The 20,740-nt window shown below is 36.3% G+C and overlaps 1 protein-coding gene and 1 long non-coding RNA gene across 2 annotated transcripts in view; one reads left to right on the forward strand and one right to left on the reverse strand.

Annotated features, from left to right (window-relative positions):
- Positions 1-1,687: 1,687 nt before the first annotated feature.
- Positions 1,688-19,474, reverse strand: LOC123864105. The gene is made up of 3 exons (XR_006795705.1): positions 19,464-19,474; positions 12,099-12,108; positions 1,688-1,834 (listed from the first exon to the last, which is right to left on the reverse strand). It is a non-coding gene; the product is annotated as an uncharacterized LOC123864105 (long non-coding RNA).
- LOC123864104 (neuroligin-4, Y-linked-like) overlaps positions 5,092-20,740 on the forward strand; it is a 114,489-nt gene continuing 98,840 nt past the window's right edge. Inside the window, exon 1 of the mRNA XM_045904311.1 lies at positions 5,092-5,406. The gene's annotated coding sequence lies outside the window, so the exon portion shown is untranslated. The remainder of the gene's footprint in view (positions 5,407-20,740) is intronic.

The following is a 20,740-nucleotide window of genomic DNA, read 5'->3' on the forward strand; positions in this document are numbered from 1 at the left end:
GTAGAGAGTTGAACTTTTCACAAAATATGTATTTTATTGCCACTATAACACCATATAACAAAGATTTTAAAATGATCGCCACCAAAATTAAAAAAAAAAATTAAAATTGTTATTTCTTGTCCGATGGTACGGAACCCTTCATGTGCGAATTCAATTTGCACTTGACCGATTTTTACGGCCAAATAATACGCAAAAAAAGTTGTAACTTCCAGCCCACAGAAATTATTGTTTGGAATAATCTAGTGCGTAGGCCAAAATGTGTATGGAGTTGTGAAAATAAATCACGATTTTCTTACTAAAAATACGGATTTACGCCAAAATATCACATTAATTAACTTAAAAAGTTATACTAAAGCTTCTGTAATAGATAAACATACTTCTGTAATTTTTTTACACAAAAGTTTTGACTACAATTCCAGAACATTTAAGTCAGGTCACTCTTCTAGGCTTCTGTGAACGTTTCATTGTAAACTCGGTCCATTGTTAGAGGGATGCTAACTTTGTTAGCTTACTGCAAGTAGTACTAGGCTATGTACACAGGCGATTAATGTAGTTGAGTATATTTGCGGTTTCTCTTCCTCGTCTCGTCATTATACTGGTCGTTGTTAAATTGAAAATAGTTACACTGTTCTGGCTCCTGAGTGTAAGTTACGAGCTAAACACACGATACTGGAGTTAGATAATTGTGGAAAAATACGGAATAGGGTGATGACACCTTTATTTTACGGCCTCCCTGGCGGAGTGGTAACCGTTGTGGTCTTAACAGAGGGAGGTCTCGGATTCGATTCACTGCAGGGATTTGGAATGACCTGGTCTGGTGGGAGGTTTCGGCCGTGGCTAGTTACCACCCTACCGACAAAGCCGTGCCGACAAGCGATTTAACGTTACGGTACGATGCTGTGTATAAACTAAAGAAGTGTGGAAACTACCATACCCCTTCCAGGTTAGCCCGCTTCCATCTTAGACTGCATCATCACTCACCACCAGGTGAGATTGCTGTAAAGGGCTAACTTGTATTTGAATTTGAAAAGGGAAGTACCCTATAGGTTTTCTTGACAGGCACGGTAGACAGACAGACGGACAGACGGATAGACAGACAAACAGACAGACAAACAATAAAGTGATCCTATAAAAGTTCCGTTTTTCCTTTTGAGATACGGAACCTTAAAAAAAAGAGTTGTCTAGGTACTAAAATTAGTTACGTAACACGACCGCATTGGAGAAGACGACTGAATGCGGCTTCGATCCGGAAATTAGTATGGAAGCCGATGTTTATAATATACACGGCGGGCGGAAATATCAAGGTTCCTTTACGATCGCGAGATGAAGTCGTCATTTTTATCATCTATTCAGACCACGTTGCTGAATAAGATATTATTATTAAGTAACGATTTTTTGAATTACTGTACTGCCTAGGAATATTGTATTTATTTTATATTATCGTCCGCGTGGATTAAGATTTTTAGAAATCCCGTGGAAAATCTGTGTTTTTCCGGGATAAAAAGCAGCTTATGTGCTAATCCAGGAAGATTTTATGTCCATTTCAAATTTCAGCCAAATGCGTCCAGTAGTTTTTGCGTGAAGGAGTAACAAACATACACACACACACACACACATACACACAAACTGACTATGTGACTGTGACTATCAGTGACTATGAAGTTTGGATTATCGAGTGATGTATGTATCACCTGTTATCTGCCAAAGCCTCCATGATCCAAAATTCTTCGTCGCTGATTGTTCCTCCCTGTGTTGGGAACAATGCGCAGAGAAACTTTCAGCTTTTATAAAATAACTAAGGTCTGACCCTCACAGGCTCTTTTTCTATTATGTACTGGAAAACAATTTACTTGAATATTTTAATGTTTTTGATATAATTTTTGATGCTAACTGGTGGCTTGCGTTATTTTTTTAGTTTTAAAAATATTTTTAAAAGCTTTTTTCCATCTTACTGTTGAATGTGCGATCAACTTAAGAGTTGAGTTAAATGAACTGTTAATAAACAGGGATTTTTAGCCCTGTTTATTCTTTCTTCTACGGAGTGTCTACGTACGAGCTACAGTTACAAGCTACGCATGTAGCTTCGTAGAATTGCTCCGCCAAATCTGCTTAACTTTTCGATTTATGATAATCTTTACTTTGTTCTTTTCCTAGAATTTTCCATAAATTATATTCATAATAATAACGCGTTGTACGTAGTTAATCCCCACGTCTTTAGTAATTCGCCAAGAACTTTGCAGCGGCGTTAGGAGCTCAGAACGCTTACATATTCCACGGGAATTCAGGTTAAAGTTCTAAGCGTTGTCATAATTTATGTACCTAGTTTACGGCGATGATGCACGTTATGGTGTACAATTAGCAAGGATTAGTGATATTGGAATAATGACTATGTAAGCAAAATATATATCAATAAATGATGTGACCACAAAGTCGCGGTTTACAGATTTATTCCTGTACTTGTGCTATAAGTTTTATATCGTCTATGCCTGTGGTTTTCCAGATTTCCGTTAAAACATTCGGTTTCAAAGTTACGCGGCCTTAAAAATTCACATACTAATCTGTGAGCCCCTGTAGTTTTAAAACAACATATTTTTAGAAAATCTTAAACACCACAGGCACAGATATTAGTTTCTAGAATGTGTCTGCAAAATTTCATGGACTTTGGTTGCTTAATATTCAAATGAAATTGGGGCTACGATTGTATGGAGAGAGTGACAGAGAGAGTCCTGTTAAAGGTGCACGGAATGAAACCCTAGATCCCTGAATAGGGGGCTGAAGTCCTAACCATTAGTTTATCGCCACAAGTTGTGAAACGTTCAATGGCTGGGGGAAAAATTCCGAATTACTTAATAACCCATTTTCCTGACTCTGTATTTTAAAGGTAAAATTAAACATTTTATTTTTGGGCGTGTTCCTAAAATGTTACATGGGAGACGGTTTTAATTAGTTGCAAATCCATTAGCGACCCAAACGCGGTACCGTTTGATTTATCTTTAGATATCGCCATTGATATAGTACAGCGAAGATACAGATTTTCTAAAAAATATTCGCAATAAGCAGACTTAAGACGGAACTTAAGCTTTCTTTTCTGGTCTGGTAGGAGGCTTCGGCCGTGGCTGGTTACCACTCTACTGGCAAAGCCGTGCCGCCAAGCGATTTACCGTTCCGGTACGATGCCATATATACACCAAAGGAGTATGAGTTTAATAAAATAAAACCTGCTATACCCCTTCCAGGTTAGCCCGCTTCCATCTTAGACTGCATCATCACTTACGACCAGTGAGATTGCAGTTAACGGCTAACTTGTATCTAAAAAAAAAACAAGTACGCGACAGGTCGAGATAGCAATCGGGACGTACGCTAACTGTTTAAGTTTGACGTGTGTATCTGTATGTGGCATCAAATCAAATCAAATCAAATCAAATCAAATCATCATTTATTTGCTCAAATGTAGGTTAGCATAGATTTTACAACTTATTTTAGTATCACTACACTTGCCATGTAATGGCGTGCAAATATTTTACATAAGCAATGTAAACTACACTAAATAGTTTAAATGTACATTGAATATGCTCAAAATACCTTACACATTACAGTCATACTTAGGTAGGTATACATATACATAGTCATAAATAGGTCTGATTTCACAACACCATCATTACTGTTTAATAAAATATAATTTAAAGCTCTTAAAATTAAAATGTAAATAATTCGTAGCTCCTAAACTAATGAACTGATTTTAATTTAGTCTTTTTGTTTGAAAAGTGGCTTGATCGAGAGTGTTCTCTCTTTTCTAGTTACTGTAACCTTCACTAGTTGGGGGTGTTATACATTTTTAATTTACACTTATTATGATAGTATTTTTGACAGTGTTGTGTATATGTAGTTATGTACAGTTAACGCCTAACAATGAAAGCTAGTCTCAAGTCCATCCGGTGTTCAAGTAATGTAAACTAAGCAATAAGCATAGCTATAGCAAAGTGGGACTTTTGTATTGTCTGCTCTGTGGCCGGGGTGTGTACGGCTCTGTGACGCTCGCTCGTGTACGCATGCGTCAGACGACGCGAAGCGGCTGAGTAGGGTGCCTTCAGTTCTTGTTGCGAGCTTTGACAGATGATACAAAGTATGCTTTATTTGACAGCCTCCCTACCCTAATGGTAAGCGCTGTAACGTCGTTTAACTAACTAACAAATTGAGCCCTAGTTGCTTTAAATAAAGAATTTATTTATTACTAGAGGATGCCCGCGGCTTCGCCTGCGTGGATTTCGGTTTTTTGAAATCCCATAAGAACTCTTTGATTTTCCAGGATAAAAAGTAGCCTATGTCCTTCCCCGGGATGTATCCCATTTCTGTACCAAATTTCATTAAATTCGGTTCAGCGGTTGGGCCGTGAAAACGTAGCAGACAGACAGACAGACAGACAGACAGACAGACAGACAGACACACTTTCGCATTTATAATATTAGTATGGAATGGATTACATTTATTATTATTTAAGGACACGCAGTACGCTCGACTGAAGTTGACGGCGCACGTGGGTTTACCTGTTTTGCTTCTCACCTAGCAATGTATGAGAAAGGTGAGAGGCACCGAATTCAAGCGCGCGAAAAGGTTTGAACAGTCATTTAGGAAAAGTATTTTTGAGGACAGCTATTTTCCGGGATAAAAAGTAGCCTATGTGCTAATCCAAGACATTATTTATCTCCATTCCAAATTTCAGCCAAATCCGTTTAGTAGTTTTTGCGTGAAGGAGTAACAACCTACACACAAACACACAAACTTTCGCCTTTATAATATTAGTGTGAAGTACCGTGCTGAGTCCTCTTAAGTGGAAAGTCTTGAGTCACTAACCAATCACAAACGTAACTATGTTTTCGAATTAAAATTCTAATATTTTTTTTGAAATTTTAACTTAGGAGAACTACTAAGACTAGAGAGAAAGAGACTTCAAGATAAAAAGTGAAATCGTGACGTAGAGTCCCGGAAACGTAAATCCAATTATTGTCACTCTAACTGCAGCCTCCAGTACCCGAGGAGGTTTCATATTGACCTATACGTATTACGAGTACTCTACGGACTTTCAGGTTGTGCGAGCAGGACAGGCTACATTACAACCCTTAAGTTACCAAAGTGTGATAGAGACAGAGTTATACACGGCCGGGTCCACACTGTTCAGTGTATTCCGAACTCCGGTGAAAGACACTACGAATACATAGGCGTCTTTACACGGATACCGTATTCGTATATCGAATACAAAATATCGCGTGTGGGAGACAGTATCCTTAGAAACGAAACTGTGTTGTGTATAACATTGTGTTTGTATAATATACGGTATATTTGTGTATAAGTGTGGTGTGTGTTGTGTATTTTTGATCAAAAGTCTACGCAGGGACGCAATTGCACTATGTGAGTAAATTTTATGGTTATGTATGGTACTGTCATATAAATTTAGAAGCCAATCTCGGTTAAATTGGTTAGGCACATCCTCTCGTTTTCGGTGTCGCATAATAAATACATGAAAATGATATAAAAAGGATGTTCCAAATAGTTTGCATGGATATCGATAATAAATGAGAAACGTAACTAGGTGAATAATATTAAGATTTTGAGAGGATTTTTTTAAAAGCATCTGAGATAATGAGTCCTTTTAAGAGTACTTTAACTGAAGCGAGCGATATAGATCTATCAGCTGTGGATGATTTAAATTGTTATAAAAAAGGGATGTACAAAGCAGGTTGTGTACCAATATTGATGATTCAGGAACGTGTCGTAAATAGGTAACTAATATGGAGTTAATTTTTAAGAAGTACCTATCTGAGATAATTAGTACTTTTAAGAGTTCCTGCGAATGATACAGATGTTTTCGCTTGCACAATGTAAAATTATTGATATAAAAGGAATGTACCAAATAAGTTGTACCTATTGATATTGATGATTTAAAAAAATGAATCCGATGAATTAAGAACCTACTCCTTTTTTGAAGTCGGTTAAAGAACATAAATAGGTGACTATTATTGGGATTTTGAGAGTAAATTTTTAACTAGCATTTGAGATAATTAGTGCTTTTAACGTGACGCAAACGATATACCTACATTTTTCAGCTGTGGACGATTTAAAATTGATATTAAAAGAGATGTACTAAATAGGTTGTATTGCTAGCGATGATTGAAGAAGATAAATACGTGATTATTATTAAAATTATGATGGTGATCATAATATAAGAGGTATCTGACACAAGTAGTACTTTTAAGAGTACTTTCAACTGACGTGTACGATGCAGAGGGTTCAGCCGGTAGGATGTCGTTATGATTTATGTACCTAACCATTAAATGCGTACCTATTTCTGCTTCAGACTTATTAGTTTAACTATTAGTTACATTAATTAATTTTAATAACAGTGTTTACGACTTTGGATTGTAGTTATTGAAACCCCGTGGGAACTCTTCATGCGCTCAGTAGTTTCAGCATTATGTGTGAAAGACAGACACTCAAAAAATATCATTGTTTTGGTCTCTATATCGATTTCAGAGCATTCTGCGATTAAAATTTTCAGAAAACCTGATCGTATTATGTACTTATTTTCAAATTATATTTCATATTTTGAAAATAAGTAATTCGACCAGCTACAGTTTTATTACAAGTACAAATTAAAAAAAGAAAAACTATGTTTATGTTCTTCTAAATGATGAACCAATTCGTCTTCTTACAGCGAAAAGCTATAGAATTCATCACAAAAAAATTTAGGGTTCCTTTGGCACCCTTTGGTCACTGTGATCGATAGGCCTTAGATTCGTATAAACCAATAGAACGACAAAATTCAACGCCAACGATGAAATTCATTGAATTTCGTTTTAAACCAATTTCATAAAACAAGCAAGTAAGTAATACAAAAATAATACTTATCTCTCAAAATTACCTCGTGCATCCAACTATGAGTAACATATTTACGAATATAGGTAAATCAAATTAGATTCGCTTCACCAGATCAACATCTAAGTATGAGTCAGAGAGTCCAATATTACTTCTCTATAAGTGGGAGTTCAATGCTTCAATAGCACTACACTATTCAGCCAAGTGTTCACTATCAATAAAACTTGCAGAATTTAGCTTTGGCAAGTAACTTGCACGTCTTGTACCGTTTAAGCAATTGCAGCAAGTCAGCCTCTGCAAATGCATACTAACTCTTGCAGAAATGATTATGATTAATTCTGTAAATTTTATTGCTAGTGGATAGGTACAGTATAAGGGTGTAATAAAATTCGACATGTTAAAGATTCAATAATTGCAGTAGATATGGGTTATTTGCATATCTACTAATATTTAAATACCTACCTAATGTTCGTGCGCTGTGCAACCGAGTAGGTACCCTTCCTTGCATAATATATTATCTTATACCGACATAATATTGTATTGAGTGTACTGAGTAGTCTCACCCGTATATCATACAGTTAATTTTTAGAGGAATGTGCAGCGCCCAGACAAGTCGCCAAGACTTCAGGGCGCTAAGAATTCAATGTAAATAGTTTTAGAATATTGTAAATACAATAAATAAAATAAATAAAATAAAAATCTGACACCAACACGGCTTTAGTTTATCTAAAAGCATCGATTAATTTAGCAAAAAAAACCCTGGATTAGCACATAGGCTACTTTTAATTCCAGAAAACCAAAGGATTCCCACGGAATTTTTAAAAACCTACATACAAGTGAACGGAGTCGCGGGCATCAGCTAGTAACCTATATAACTATCAAAAGAGCCCTTTACGGCATTACTCTAACACATATTGGCTGCCAGTCAAACAGAATATCAATATAAGCAATATCCGATTTCAAAGAGGAAAAAACCCAACACGTCCTCACAAAGTGCCTGAGGCATTCATCTAAAACTAATATCCTAACAAATAGATATAGAAAAGATCTTAAATCAAATTATTAACGCCCTAGATCATGTCTAAAAGAACTAGATATTAAAATTGATCGCCGTCAAGGGAGGTTGAATCATGACGTCGAAACTGTGCGAAAGAAATTTTATAGGCTTTAGGGCTGCGTAATAAAATAAGGAACCCTTATATTTTGTACAGTCTTTCTATCTTTCATTGTTTCCATCAGCTGTACGTCTGCATATTGTGTGTAACAACCATTTTAAAAACTTTCAGAGCTTTAAAGTTTAAAGGAAAATAATTTAAAACCTGTGTATTTATTTTTTACGAACATTAAACGACCAAGCCACACTTTTTTACCAACATGTAGGGTTTGTAGAGTCAGGATTTATAAGTAGAGTTATTTGTTACCTACTGTTATAAATGTAGAACAGTCAAGAGCACTTAAGAGCTATATAGTTTGGACTTGAGACAGCCCCCATGGGGAGCACAAATCGAAGTTCAGCTAGGGACTTGGCTCTACTACATATCTCACAAAACATTAGAGCCTCGATAGCTCAACGGTTGAGGAGCGGACTGAATCCCGAAAGGTCAGCGGTTCAAACCCCACCCGTTGTACTATAAATTGTCGTACCCACTTCTGGCACAAGCCTTACGCTTAATTGGAGGGGAAAGGGGAGTTATTATATTATTTTAACTTATTTTGGTGGGATCAACAGTTTCTTTTTCACAGTTCCTTTATCATTTTCTACAACAAACAGACACCTTGCGAACCTTACCTCTAGGAACCGGGATATTTCCACTAAGCGCGCCTGATGTACAATTGATCCCCCTAGTATTATAAGGAAGCCGTCGCCTTTTATTTTCCCGAATTTCCCCGGAATTTTCCTGAAAGCTTCTCTCATAAAATTAAATTCTTTTAAACTTTGCTTTTTGTAAAAAAACAAATTTAACAAGAAATCTTTTAATTGAGCTTTTATTTCGCCAGTCTTTTGTAAACACTGGTAATGTACCCACTCAACTAGATGACTCACACGTCTTTGTATAAATGGGCTTACTTCAGCAATGCAGCATCATCATCATTGCCCCCCCCCCCTTCTCTCAGAATGAGGAAGGTGTAGGTCATAATCCACCACGCTGGCTCAGTGTAGAATGGCAGCCTTTACACACCTTTGAGATCGTTTTGAAGAACTCCCAGGCATGCAGGTTTCCGTACGATGTTTTACCTGTTAAAGCTTAAAGTCAACTCTGAAAAGTTATAAGGGCGTACCCGGGATCGAACCTTTACCCCCGACGTCTTAGTCACTAGACTATCGCCATTGCTTAGATTAGTCAAAGATCTGTCCGTTGGTAATATATTTACTGAAATAGTAGGAACTCAGTAATTAGCCCGGCCGATGATAAACCTTCGTTATAACGGGGACAATAGGTCATCGCAACTGAAGTAGTTTTGGGCAGAACACCGTTATTATCCCACAAATCCTGTCTGACACTCGAATCTATCAAGCTATGAGGTGATTTGGGGTGATTTATTCAATTTCGCTTCGCTGAAAGGGTTGTCAAATCAGTGGATCATCATTTTGATCTGCTAAAGTTTAGGGGTTGAAAGTAGTAAATTCAATTTGCTTTTTCAAGGTTCCATATCTGAAGGGTGACAACGGGGCCCTATTACCAAGCTGTGAACCCGTCTGTCTGTCTGTTTGTCAGCCGGGTGTATCTCATGAACCACAATAGGAAGAGAGTGGCACAAATTGTTATTTATATTACCGGTATAAAAATAAAAAGCCGAGATGGGAATTTTAAAATGGCTGATATGCAAATTAAAAATAAATAAAAATTGCATATTATTCTGTGATACACTGTTACTGTTTTGAAAGTAAACAAGTGTAAATTAAAAATTTTCAACACCCCCGACAAGTGAAGGTTACAGTAACTAGAAAAGAACTGATAACTTTCAAACGGCTGGACCGATTTTCTTGGTCTATTCCGCGCCTACGATCCAAAGTATCTGAGTTTTCCAAATCATCATTTTCAAATACATAATTATGTATGTATATCTAGGCAACGTCGATCTTGACAGCTTGACATTTGTCAATTGACACTTGAATATTATGAACCTAAAGGGTTATCTAACCTTCTTTACTACAAGAAAACTAGAAAAGAGCTGATAACTTTTAAACGGCTGAACCAATTTTTTTGGATTATAGCTAAGAACACTCTCGATCAAGCCACCTTTTAAACAAAAAAAAGTAAATTAAAATCGGTTCATTCGTTTAGGCGCTACGATGCCACAGACAGATACACAGATACACAGATACACAGACACACAGATACACAGATACACACGTCAAACTTATAACACCCCTCTTTCTGGTTCGGGGGTTAATAAAAGAAAAAAATCGTTTGTTTTGGCACTAATTTGTCAGATCCTGATCGGGTTCTGTAAAACTTATTCTACTTTACTAGCTTTGACACCCTTTTCAGGAAAGCAAAATTTAATAAATCACCATTTACCCCCGACTTTAATAGATTCAATTCACTCTGATTTGTCGACAGTTAATCTATTTCATTCTAGAATCACTTTAGTTTCGGTGGACCTTTGTCTTGATAGAGTATAGAAGGGTTGAGAATAGCCTCTCTTTTCAATGTTCTTTTAAGAGGGGTCTCTCTGTCACTCGCTCCATACAAACGTAGTTCCAATTTCATTTGAATATTAAGCAACCAAAGTCCATGAAATTTTGCAGACATATTCTAGAAACTAATATATTTTCCATATTTTCCATATTAATTCCATCTGCAGATATTCGGTTTCAAAGTTATTCGGTCTTAAAAATTCACATATAAATCTCTGAGCCCCTGTAATTTTAAAACTACATATTTTTAGAAAAATCTAAAACACCACAGGCACAGGTATTAGTTTCTAGAATATGTCTGCAAAATTTCATGGACTTTGGTTGCTTAATATTCGAATGAAATTGGAACTACGATTGTATGGAGTAAGTGACGGAGAGAGCCCGACTTCCCACCTAGGTACATTACACGTGTAGCTAAACAAAACTTATTTTTTACTTTTTAGTGTTTGTGGTTTTTGAAGTCGGTTTTATTTTTGTTAGATTATAATTTCGAATTTCATGATTCTAAGTCAACGTAAAGTTGGTTCCCTATAGGTTTTGATCTATTTGCGAATGTTAAAATATGTAGATCGTAGATTTGATAGTATAGAGATAGGTAGTCCGTTTTAGCTACGGAACCCTAAAAAAAGGAAACCTCCATTCGCAATTAAAGTTGTTTTCGCCTTCACTTGGGCGTGATTGAATAAATCTTCGCAAATAGCGACTGTCAGTCGAGATTTGTCGCTAGGAGATCGGGTTCCGCCCAAAACTGCTTTAGTTCAGATAACCCATTGTCCCTGCGATCAGCGAAGGGTTAACAGAGGCCTACCCGACTTAATTACCGACTTCTTATTACTAGGCTAGTTCCCTTATTTAATGTACTTCTAGTTTTGACTCCCAGGTTTTGCTCAAATCTTCAGCATGAAGATGAGAATCTTTTAGTTTGGTTAAATTAAAATGATTTCAGTTACGAGCACTTGAAATGCCCGCGACTTCATTCGAGTAAGTTTTGGTTTTTCTTTAAATCGTGGGAACCTTCCGATTTTTCGCGATAAAAAGTAGCTTATATCTATGACCGAGATGCATGCTACATCTGTAGCACAAAATAATATAATGATGCTCACGATTCCATTCAATAGGAATTTTCGATTTTCCGGGACAAAAAGTATGCCAGCGTATCTTTCCCTCGTATGCCAGCTAACTTTACTTTAGCTCTATCTGTTTATCTGCTAACAGACCACGGCCTGTTTAAGCCTTTTGACGAAAATTAGTACAAAGATAGGTTGTAATCTCGTGGAAGGATACAGGCTTCACGCTACTTTTTATCGCAGAAAGTTGAAAAGTTCCATCGGGAATTTTAAAAGTCCATGCGTTTATCCAACCAAGCTAAACCGATGTGGACATAACTTAAAATTAAAAACAACCCCCGACACTAAAACCTCTATAAGAAAACTAGAAAAGAACTGATAACTTTCAAACGGCTGAACCAATTTTCTTTGATTATAGCTAAGAACACTCTCGATCAAGCCACCTTTTAAACAAAAAAAAACTAAATTAAAATCGGTCCATTCGTTTAGGAGCTACGATGCCACTGACACACAGATACACAGATCAAACTTATAACGCCCCTCTTTTTGGGTCGGGGGTTAAAAATCACTATGTCATACCTATTTCAAGCAAATCTGAAATAACATATTCCCCTATATAGTTTACTTGTCTAGTCTATAGGCTTCAATCTTCCACATATCAAGTGTCAATGGAGAGTAGGTAGTAGATCAAGTTCCATACAATCTTGCTATAGCTCTCACATCCCATTGTCCCGTGGATCGCCGAGTGAAGGGTTGACAAAGGCCTATTCGCCTTAATTACATACTTCCTATTACAAAGTTGCCTTTAGTTCCCCAATTGTGTAATTTGAAGAGTAGATTCGAATTCTCTTTCAATTTGTTACCACAATTTACACTGAGCTTTCAACTTTAAAGTTTTGTCGACCTCCATGGTGCAGTAGTAAGGCCTTGACAGTGGGAGGTCCCGAGTTCGATTCCCGGCAAGGGTTTGGAATTATTTTTAAATTTCTGGTCTGGTTTGGTGGGAGGCTTCGGCCGTGGTTAGTTACCACCCTATTGGCAAAGCCGATTTAGCGTTTCGGTACGATGCCGTGTAGAAACCAGAGGGGTACCTATGGGTTTAATAAAAACTGCCATAACCCTTCCAGGTTAGCCGGCTTCCATCTTAGACTGCATCACCACTTACCACCAGGTGAGATTGCAGTCAAGGACTTACTTGTATCCGAATTAAAAAAAAACATTTACGCTAAAGGTGCGACATTCTAGGATGCCACATGTCCACATGGTTCAGTAGCTCACGAGTTAAATTTAAAAAATTAAAATATTTTTATTCAATTAAACTTTGACAAGTACTTTAAAATCGTTAATGCACTGGCTCGGAATGGTTTGAAATGAATGAAAAGCTATTAAAAAGAAGTCACTTTTTCATACAGTAAACGGGGCAGTAATTAAAACAATTATTAATTGTCCAATGAAATCTCGTAGAAGATTGATTTGACAGGATGAATTGAAAAATTGTGGACCCAATAATTAAATTTGATTAATCGACATCGAATATGGTTTGTAGCCAATCACCAACAAATTGATTGGAATCTGTTGACATTTGCTTTCAGCCATGATGGACGATAAGGGTCTGTCGATACATTTTTGCTTTTTTGTTCAAATTAAGCATCAAGTAATATTATTTTTACCTCAAAAAGAAAAACGGAACCCTTATAGGATCACTTTGTTGTCTGTCTGTCTGTCCGTTTGTCCGTCCGTCCACCGTGTCTATCAAGAAAACTCTTTAGTTCTCCTCTCTAGTTCTCCTTTGGATCTCCTCATTTCTAATCTGGTTACGTAGAGAAACTCCAAGCATACCTCTCCCCATTGCCCACTGAGTGACTCTGAGCTTTCTTAAATTAAGGTCTATAGTTAGCGACCATATCTCGGATCTATACATTGAACAATTGAAAAGAGCAACCGCCGAGTTTCTTGCTGGTTCTTCTCGGTAGGAACGGCATTCCGAACCAGTGGTAAATTATTTGACGATTCAAAAGCACTTGTAAAGGTTTATTTGAATAAAAATCTATTCTATTCTATTCTATTCTTTCTATGTGCTATCACTGGCAACGCGCACTGTTCGAGACTTTGGTTTTCGTCACTTTATTTTAATTCTAATATATTTTTTAGTTATTTCAGCTCTGAAAAATTTATTTGAAGTCACTATAATAAAGAAAAAAAGTAATTTCTGTTCACTAAAAATCTTGAATAAATATTCAATGGCAACTGGCAGCCCATCTTTCGTAATTATTCTGTAATAATAAGCAGAACATTATTTGAACACGGGAGAAACGGTCTACTATTACTTTACAAAATTTCCAGCTATAAATTTATTATTAACTCCCCAAAGAGATTGTATTTACTCGGTACCCTGGTTTGATAGAATTAATAAAACGCCGCCACAAAAAACGAAACCCCAATGGAGAGGTAAATTAAAATTTAAAAGTCATTTATTCGGCTTAGATGTAATACTAAAGGGCTTTATTTAAAGCGCACCGATTTGGATCGAGAAACCGAAATATTCTGCCAATAAGTTCTTATTTTTATCAAATAACTAGCCGATGCCCGCGACTTCGCCCGCGCAGATTTAGGTTTTTCGATATCCCGTGGGAACTCTTTAATTTTCCAGGATAAAAAGTAGCCTATGTGCTAATCCAGGATATTATCTATCTCTATTCCGAATTTCAGCCAAATCCATCCAGTAGTTTTTGCGTGAAGGAGTAACAAACATACACACACACACACACACACACACACACACATACAAACTTTCGCCTTTATAATATTAGTGTGATGTTTTTGCATTTAACTAAGTATATTGAGGACTATGGGTCTGAAACTATTCAGGCATGCAACGATGGCAATTATTTGTGTTACAAGGGGTCAAAGTGATATTTTGTTCCTCGAGAGCGTTTTTTTTTAAATTCAGAGCAAAACGAAGGATTCTAAAGTAGAATCCTGAGCATAGCGAAGAATTCAATATACCTACACCGCCCGAGAACAAGATATTTTGGCCACGAGTGACACACAATCACTATCTATGAGGAAAAACAAAACGCGGACCAATCAGAACTCTCTTCTGAGCTCAAATTCCCATAAAAACCAATTAATAGAGTTTTGTTCCCACTATCCCCTTAATGCCAATTTTCTTTTTTCGAACGGTAGGTACGATGAAATAAATAATTATGGTTTTTCGTTTAACGAACATGATTGACAAGTTTTTAGTCGCACTGTATTTATACAGGGTGGAATTTTGTAATGACACTTGAAGCGAAAGTACTCTTAATACTGTAGATAGAAAATTTTACTCAAAGAAAACATTCTTTTATTTTTGAATAGAAAGAAAACTGCATTCAAAGATTTTCAAAAATTCACTTTCCACACACACCCGGGAATCAAACCGAATAAAATCTATAAAAATTACAACCTGTACTTTTATTGCATAGATCGTTAGGACCAATTTTAAGGATCAAATCTCTCTAAGAAACTTGATAAATTAAATGAACGAAAAACCATGAAATGATTACTGTAGCCTTCTCCTGGATGTACCTTTCATCAAAATCGGTTAAACTGGGCCGTGAAAAACTAGCAGACAGACAGACACACTTTCGCATTTATAGTATTAATATTAAAGTAGGTATGGATGGATAAAATAAGCATTTTTTTTTCTTACCATTAAGCTCCATTCTATCATGACAGCTTTATTGCTAACTAGCTGATGCCCGCAGCTTCGCCCGCGTGGATTTAGGTTTTTAGAAATCCCGTGGGAACTTTTGAGTTCCCAGGACAAAAGTAGTTTATCCGTACCGCGCGGCAAAGTCTTTACTTGGTAAATATACCTTCAATATCAATTTATAATCGACGACAGTTTCTAAATCCCATCAACTTTGGTGATCAGATCCCCTGCAGCATCAGGATTGAGGAGTTGGAATCCAAATTTTTTATGAAACAATGTGGCAAAGTTCCTCTATCGATTAAAAAAGAAATGACGCAAATCGGTTCAGAAATCTCGGAGATTTCGGTGTACATAGGTAGAAAAACACAACTCCCTTCTTGAAAGTCGGTTAAAAAAGTAGCCTATGTTACACCCTGGTCAATCCTCTACTTGTATGTGAAAATCCCGTCAAAATCGGTTCAGCCGTTCCCAAGATTAGCCTTTTCAAACAGACAGACAGACAGACAAAAATTTTAAAAACGTGTGATTCAGTGTTGGCATCGTTCAAATAACCATATGAGCTTAATATGAGGTAGTTATTTCGAAATTACAGACAGACACTCCAATTTTATTTATTAGTATAAATATAGATACCATCTATCCTAGTGGCTGATAACTAATATTATTCTAAATAATTTCCAAATCTAATTCTGTCCCATTTCTGTCCTTAGTTTTTTCTAATATACCTACTTAGAGTTCACTATGTTATTGTGACCTAGATAATAAGCATGAAAAAAATAAAACAACAATAAGTACTCAGGTTTCTGGGCATTGCTCCACTCTCTGTCCTCCAAATTAACAGCCATGTCCTTGTTTGATCCATTTCGTTAGCCCTTCCTGTCAGCCGGTCAAATTGGCAGTGTCCACGTGTCCGTAGTTTCATTAATTTCCACCCGGAGACGGAAAAATCTTTTCTCCTCGTTAGGAGTGGTACACTTTTTGTATTTGTGCTCTCAGAGTTGTTAACAGGGCTCTCTCCGTCACTTACTCCATACAATCGTAGTCCCAATTTCATTTGAATATTAAGCAACCAAAGTCCATGAAATTTTGCAGACATATTCTAGAAACTAATATCTGTGCCTGTGGTGTTTTAGATTTTTCTGAAAATGTGTAGTTTTAAAATTACAGGAGCTTAAAGATTTGTATGTGAATTTTTAAGACCGCGTTACTTTGAAACCGAATATTTTAACGGAAATCTGGAAAACCACAGGCATAGATATTAGTTACCGGAACGTTTCTACAAAATTCCATTGAGTATGGTTGGTTAGTATTCCAATGAGAGACGAACTACGTTTGTATGGAGCGAGTGACGGAGAGACCCCTCTTAAGCGAATTTCTTGTCGTATTCAATCGATTAATCGAACAAAATCAGTACAGATCTTGCTTTTCATACCAACGTAGCTTGGTTCTAATTTGTCATTGAGTTTGGATCATGGGTCTACCCATCACTTTCAGTTTTTAACCCCCGACCGAAAAAGAGGGGTGTTATAAGTTTGACGTGTGTATCTGTGTATCTGTCTGTGGCATCGTAGCTCCTAAACGAATGAACCGATTTTAATTTAGTTTGTTTTGTTTGAAAGATGGCTTGATCGAGAGTGTTCTTAACTATAATCGAAGAAAATCGGTTCAGCCATTTGAAAGTTATCAGCTCTTTTCTAGTTTTCTTATAGAGGTTTTTGTGTCAGGGGTTTTTAAATTTGAAGTTATCTTATTATAGTGACAGCAAGATAGCACTATCAACATAGTAATAACTATTATTATTATATACGTACTAATTACTATAGGTCGTAAATTATATGAAGATTAAGCTATTAATTTGTATGTGATTATGCTAATAAGTAATAACACTAACTCACCTGTGTAATTAGATGAAAGACAATGAAACAACAATAATTTGTATGAGTTTATGATTATAACATTATAATACTCAATACTAGATACTAGCTAGCTTATTTTCTCAACATCGTCCACGTGGACGATCCCTTAATATAATATCCCTTAATATCCCAATTTTTATCCCCTTAGGGTTTGAATTTTCAAAAATCCTTTCTTAGCGTATGTCTACGTCATAATAGCTATCTGCATGCCAAATTTGAGCCCGATCCGTCCAGTAGTTTGAGCTGTGCGTTGATAGATAGTCAGTCAGTCAGTCATGTTCAATCAGTTGTTGGTATAACTAAAAATGTATTCATCTGTTGAATCTTATTATTGCGCATCACTAGTCTAATTATCACACTTCACAGTAATATTATAAAGGCGAAAGTTTGTGTGTATGTGTGTGTGTGTGTGTGAGTGTGTATGTTTGTTACTCTTTCACGCAAAAACCACTGGACGGATTTGGCTGAAATTCGGAATGGAGATAGATAATATCCTGGATTAGAACATAGGCTAGTTTTTATCCCGAAAAATCAAAGAGTTCCCACGGGATTTCGAAAAACCTAAATCCACGCGGACAAAGTCGCGGGCGTCAGCTAGTTTATTATAAAATAAGCAAAATTGTAACTTTTCTGTTGGTTTGTCCTTCAATCACGCCGCAATGAAGAAATAAATCGACGTGATTTTTTTCGGATGGATATACTTAAATACCTAGAGAGCGATATAGGTTACTTTTTATCCCGCAAAATAAAAAGTACCCGGGGAATTTTAAAAAGAAATGCACGCGAAAGAAATTGTGGGCTAGTACATAATATACCAAACGAATACAGGATAACACGATGTGAACTTCACAGTTTTCCTCTCCACTAGGTAAATCAAAACACGCTTGAAACCGAACGTTACGGATCATAAAACCTTCCGGAGGCGACGTCGAAGACAGATATCTCACGATTTATGAATACAAACATTTTCATCCTCCATTTTGGACAAACATTCTTAGAGCCAGTAAACGGTTTTAAAAAGTATCATCCCGAATTTATCTGTGTGTCCGTCTTTCGGTCTGCTAAGTTTTCATGACCTATCTTTAAGTTATAACTATGGACTATGGCACACAGGTAGACTGCTTCTTCCCATGAACTATAAAAAACTACGAAATAAGCAGTATTTCTATTGATATTTATTATTGCAGGCGGTGTATAGTGCTTGCAAAACAAGTAATCTTTGAAGTTGCAAAAGCCGGCTTTTCACAGACTGGATTATAAAAAAAACGATAGGCTAATATTGGGTTTTGTACAATCGCAGTCTGGTGTTCAGATTAGACAACTTATTTTGCACGCACTAAGTGAACTAAAACAAAATAAAAAAACCGGCCAAGTGCGAGTCAGACTCGCGCACTGAGGGTTCCGTACTCAGGTATTTTTCCGACATTTTGCACGATAAACCAAAAACTATTATGCATAAAAATAAATAAAGATCTGTTTTAGAATATACAGGTAAAGTCCTTTCATATGATACCTCACTTGGTATAGTTATCTTACTTTGAAAATTGAAACACATTTTAATTTTTTTTTTAATGATGTAACCACAAATTCACGGTTTTTGGATTTATCCCTTTACTTGTGCTATAAGACCTACCTGCCTGCCAAATTTCTTGATACAACTGTAAGGTTATTTTTAAAAATTGATTTGAGTTGTCAAAAATAATATAAAATTATTAATTTATCTAATGCAGGTAGTTTGATAAAATCGATATTTCGCTCATTCGATGTCATACAATCTGTTGCTAGGAGGCCAACAAGATTGAACTTGCATAAATACGGGTGTTTCGAAGGTTTTAGTTTAGTCTCCTTCTGAGATTCGGAGCGATATCGCATATTTTCGGTATTTGGATTGTGAACTGAATAATTAGATGTTGTGATAGCAATCACGCTCTAATTAAATTATTTATTTTGGCATTAGTTTTTTTAGATTAAAACTCTCGGATAACCTTACACATTAAACTTGTGTTTCTTTGTGTTGGTTTTGGAGAGGACATTCCAATAATTCGATAAAAATATTTAAATAATACCTGTTTTTCTGAGTGACGCCAATACAAGGTCAACGGGAAGTACCCTATACGAATAGGTTTTCTTGACAGACACGACGGACGGACGGATGGACAGACAGACAGACAGACAGACAACAAAGTGATCCTATAAGGGTTCCGTTTTTCCTTTTGAGGTACGGAACCCTAAAAATCTACGACTAAAGTTGCTACGCCAAGGTCTAATACTTTAAATAAATGACTTTGTACTCAGCTATGTATGTAAGTAAGATTTCCCTGTTTATATTTAAAACAGTACGCAAGGTTTACTCACTCTTCGACTTTTTGGTCCTCCGTTTTTCCAAACGTTATCGCATCGGCAAACATTTCTATGTAAATAGGATGACTGTAACTATATTTCACAAAAATCTTTTATCGGCGCGCCCTTATAAGATTTTCTCTCAAATATCTGTAACACCGCAAATATTTTCTTTAAGATCGCCTTTGGAAGAAATGTGTCAAGATTTCTTCCTTTGTGACCTGACGATTTCGTTTTTTCTTTAGGCGTTATTCAAATAAAATATTGGTGTAATCTTCTTATGATTTGATTAAGCTTATTTTTTTCCTCATAATATTTAAGTACACACTTAAATGATGGTTACTTCAAAGCTACCAAGCACAAAGTAGTCAAACCACAAGTAGTCAAGAAACCACAAGTAGGTAGTCGAGATAATAAAATCATCGCACGTTGTCCCGGGCTGATAAAAAGGGCATAGACAGACAGACAGAAGAAGAGACGATAAATAGACTACAGGCCCATGTTCAAAAATGGATGGGTCATATGAACCACCAGGTGACGTATACAGGACGATATAAGAGCATAAAATAATAAGATTCAGCACTATGCCGTCACTTGTAAGCTGTCCAACAGAGTGCTGGTGAGAATTCAAAAGTGCAAGTAGAGTGAGTACATTTTGGTCATATATTTTTGTACGGCATTCTTACCATCGATAGATTCATGAAAAATAAAAAAATTTCAAAAGAAAAATAAAACCGACTTCAAAAACCAAAAACACTAAAAAGTAGAAAATAATTTTTGTTTAGCTACACATGTAATGTACCTAGGTATGAAGTCGAGCGAGCATATTAAAACAAAATTAGAAATCCAAGAGTGAAGCTCGCCCGACTTCATACCTACGTACATTACATGTGTAGCTAAACAAAAATTATTTTCTACTTTTTAGTGTTTTTGGTTTTTGAAGTCGGTTTTATTTTTCTTTTGAAAATTTTTTATTTCACAATTTTTAGTGGCCCCACTGTACTATAATATGCTATGCCCAGTTAAAACCCTACTGTTTACTAAGCTATTACAGTGATCGCGAGCAATTTGCTCTTATCCATTGAGGAGTTCTGTTCTCCATCTCCGAAGATATTCATCAGATCTTCACCAAATTTATATGGGACCACCTGCACAGTATACCCTTTCAAACAAAAAAAAAAATTCCAAATCGGTCCAGGGGTCTTTG

The sequence above is a fragment of the Maniola jurtina genome, chromosome 4 (genome assembly GCF_905333055.1).
Source record: "Maniola jurtina chromosome 4, ilManJurt1.1, whole genome shotgun sequence".
Taxonomy (NCBI): Eukaryota; Metazoa; Arthropoda; class Insecta; order Lepidoptera; family Nymphalidae; genus Maniola; species Maniola jurtina.